The sequence below is a fragment of the Myotis davidii genome, unplaced genomic scaffold, assembly GCF_000327345.1.
Source record: "Myotis davidii unplaced genomic scaffold, ASM32734v1 scaffold290, whole genome shotgun sequence".
Taxonomy (NCBI): Eukaryota; Metazoa; Chordata; class Mammalia; order Chiroptera; family Vespertilionidae; genus Myotis; species Myotis davidii.
In genome coordinates this window covers 580,527-584,260 of record NW_006285049.1, presented here as the reverse complement: position 1 = coordinate 584,260, position 3,734 = coordinate 580,527, and the positions used below count along the sequence as shown (strand labels likewise).

General features: G+C 48.3%; 2 pseudogenes; one reads left to right on the top strand and one right to left on the bottom strand.

Moving 5' to 3' along the window:
• Positions 1-816: 816 nt before the first annotated feature.
• On the top strand, positions 817-1,268 carry LOC102757946 (annotated as a pseudogene).
• Positions 1,269-2,453: 1,185 nt separating this feature from the next.
• LOC102757661 overlaps positions 2,454-3,734 on the bottom strand; it is a 3,104-nt pseudogene continuing 1,823 nt past the window's right edge.

Genomic DNA, 3,734 nt, shown 5'->3' with positions numbered 1-3,734 from the left:
ACTCTGTACACTGATAGTCCGACAGGAACCTTTATGACTCCGTTTGATATTATCAGTGGGACTTTTGCTGCTGCATCACTGATGACAGAGATTTTATATCAGGTTTATATTTCGTGCCCTTCAGAGATATGCACGAGCTACTACTTTCATCCATCAGGCTACTCCTCTTATGAGACTTAACAAAATTCATCACTGAGAACAAAGATTCATAAGCATATGTGAATGAAACCAAAACACTGGTCGGATCTAGGAAGGCAGGGAGAGTTAAGGCAGAGGCATAGAAATTGCTCTTCCCCTCTCTCATCAATCCATGTCTATGGTCTTTAAGATAACTTGTTATGTAAAATTATTTATTTATCTAAGATGCACCTACACTGAATTTATCTGAAAAATAAAAAAGTCGATATTAAGAAAAAAATTGTAAATGGAAGATTATAAGAGAGGGTTTCGAGTGCCAACAAAAGTTACTGGCGTGCCATGTTTGGCACGCGTGCCATGTTTGGCACGCGTGCCAGGGATTGCCCACCCCTGCCCTAGGCTGAGGAATTCAAACTGCTTTTCATCTCTTCTTTAACTTTGCCACATCGTCCTCCCTAAACTCTGGAATTCAGAACCTGTTGCTATCTTCCCATCTTCCTCCCCACATCCTCTTATCCTCCCTTAGCCCTTAAGGTACACTGCCATTATCTTTCAAAGGTTTTATTAAAAACGCGCACACAGCTTAGGGTTCTCAGGAAACATGGAAGCGGTGGTGACAGTTGGAGCCTAAGCCCTCTTGTGAGGGTCTCTTGGTGCCCTGTGAGAGAAAAGGGGGGGATGCCACTGGAATCATCTTCATTTTTCGATGCAGCTATCCTTCCCTTTTCCCTTACCCTCAGTGCCAGACAATTCTATGAACTCTTCCCTCCCCCAGTGTTTTACCCCATTCCCAGGAAATGAAGTGTGTTCTTCACTGGTTTGCCAGTTGGTCAGGTCCCCAGCCTGAACATTTCCTGTAAGACCTGATGACTAAAGCAGTGCCAGGAGAGTTACAGCCATCGCTACAAGGTCTACAGCGCTTAGTGTGTCTGGAGCCAACCGATCACCTTGTATCTTTGAGTGCCAGCTACCTCTTTGAGGTCAGTGGTTTCGAGGATGGGCTGAGGAGGAGCGCAATGAATTTGTCAGGCAGCTGGAGGTCAGTGAGCCAGACTTCGTGGCAAAGTTTCACCAAGCAGTGGCTGCTACATCTGGTAAAGACTGATAGGCATTAAAACCAGAGAAGATAACCATAGTTGATGGAACCGAAGCCACAACTGTACAGTGAGAACTTCAGATGTGCCACTTAAAGGTCTGGGGATGGTATCCTGATTCACTGACTGAGCTTGCTGACTAGTATGGGCCTGGTTCTATCATCTATCTATCTATCTATCTATCTATCTATCTATCTATCTATCTATCTATCTATCATCATCTGTCTATCCAGGTTTTACCACTTTAATAGAATACTCTAACTAGTCTGTACAAATTGAAAACAGCATCTGCAGTTACAAATGTGTCTAAGTGATAAGGCTGAGCACTCTCCAGGCCTGGTCAGTGGGGGCCCCATGAACCTGGCTGCCAGGGACCAGGGCCCTCGGTCACACAACTCAGAGGCCCACACGCCAGCCAAGGACAGGTCGTCACTTTGAACCCAGGGCTTTTAAGACACATGGACGTGGGGCTGAGAAATGGGAGCTAAGGAGACGTGACACTTATACATGAGGAAACGTGTGCCCCGCCCAGCCCTCCCCACAGAAGATGGGCACACAGCACTGACCACAACCCCACCCATCCTGGAGGCGCGCTCATGCCACCAGCTGTCAGCGGCAAGAGGGAGCTCTTTCTCCCAGTCTGCGCTCCCAGAGGAGCCGCGCCACCTCCTCCCTGTCAAGTCCCCAGGTCTCCAGTCACAAACATGGTTTCAGGAACCTGAGGACAAGTGACAGCATGCGCCCCCAGGCTCGCAGCACAAAGGAACAAATAAATACGAGGATGAACCACACCAGCTGACGCCTCAGCACCACGGGTGCTACGACCCCACCCCACCCCGAGGAAAATAAAACCAAAGTGAGAACACTCGGAGGAGCACGGACCCTGCCCCCGCCGAGATCAGACACAGAGGGCCAGGTGGCTGGGAACGAAGCCTGTGGTGTCTTCAAGTGAGAGATGGGAGCAGAAGCTCCAGTCGTCTGTCCTGGGCTCAGGGACCTTCCCACCCAACGTGGTACCTCACATGGTCTACTGGCCCCCCCCAAAGCAGGCCTGGGGAAGTTTACTGAGCTGCACCCAAGGCCGCAGAGGCTGCCGGGATTAGATTAAACCTCCCACTTCTGAAACGCAGTTAAGTGGCCGCTGTACAGGTTACGCAAAATAATAAGAAAGAGGAAAAGTGAAAGTGAAAACCATGCACTTGAAAAAGGTCAGATGTGGGCGCTGTGCCCACAGGTCCTCACTGTTCACTGCTGCTTGCACGCAGAGGGCTGGCTGGGCTTCTTCTTGAGGCTCAGGTCGGCATCATCTTCTTCTTCTCCCTCCTCGTCTCCTTCTAACTCCTCCTCTTCTCCTTCCTCACCTTCTTCAAGATTGTCGTCATCCTCTATGGCCTCCCCCATGAGGCACAGCACAGCCCTCGGGACTAGCCTCACGGAAGAAGTGTCCAATCCCAAAGCCGGAGGCTAATGTGAACTCGGAATCTTCATCCAGTGATTCTCCATCCCCAGATGCTTTCAGCGAGCGAACTGAAGAAGTTAAAAAACAGAATCATTGGGGACTTGCTTGGTGATGGTTCTGACAGTGCCTGGACCCTTGTGGTTCCGTTTTTTCTTTCTTTTTTTTTTAAATATATTTTTATTGATTTCAGAGAGGAAGGGAGAGGGAGAGAGAGATAGCAACATCAATGATGAAAGAGAATCATTGATTGGCTGCCTCCTGCAGGACCTCCACTGGGGATCGAGCCCACAACCTGGGCCTATGCCCTGACCAGGAATCGAACCGGTGACCTCTTGGTTCCTGGGTCGACGCTCAACCGCTGAGCTACACCTGGCTGGGCTCCGTTTTTTCTTGATCGTTTTGACTGTAACATGTTTTCCTTTCTTCCAATCAATAGTGCACCCGTCACAGTCAACTATTTCAGGGCCTTCGAAGGAGAAGGGGTCGGCCTTATCTGGCTCGGACTTTATCTTGTTCGTTTTGGTCAGGACTGAATTGATGAAGTAGTCGGTGGGCTCAAAGTGGAACTCGTAAAACAAAAGACATGGGCTGTCCAGGGTCTGAAAACTTCACTTTAATATCTTTTTTTTTAACATATTTTTTATTGATTAAGATATTACATATGTGTCCCTGTCCCCACATCACCCCCCACCCCCCCGTTGTCCGTGTCCATTGGTTAGGCCTCTATGCCTGCATATAAGTCCTTTGGTTGATCTTTCCCCCTTACCCCCCCCCTCCCCTACCTTCCCTCCGGGGATCGATAGTCTGATCACTATTTCTCTGTCTTTGGATCCGTTCCTGTTCGTCAGTCTATGTTGTTTTCTATATTTCACAAAAGAGTGAGATCATGTGGTATTTATCTTTCTCTGACTGGCTTATTTCACTTAGCATAATGCTCTCCAGTTCCATCCATGCTGTTGCAAAAGGCAAGAGTTCCTTTTTTTTAACTGCAGCATAGTATTCCATTGTGTATATGTACCACAGTTTTCTAATCCACTCATATC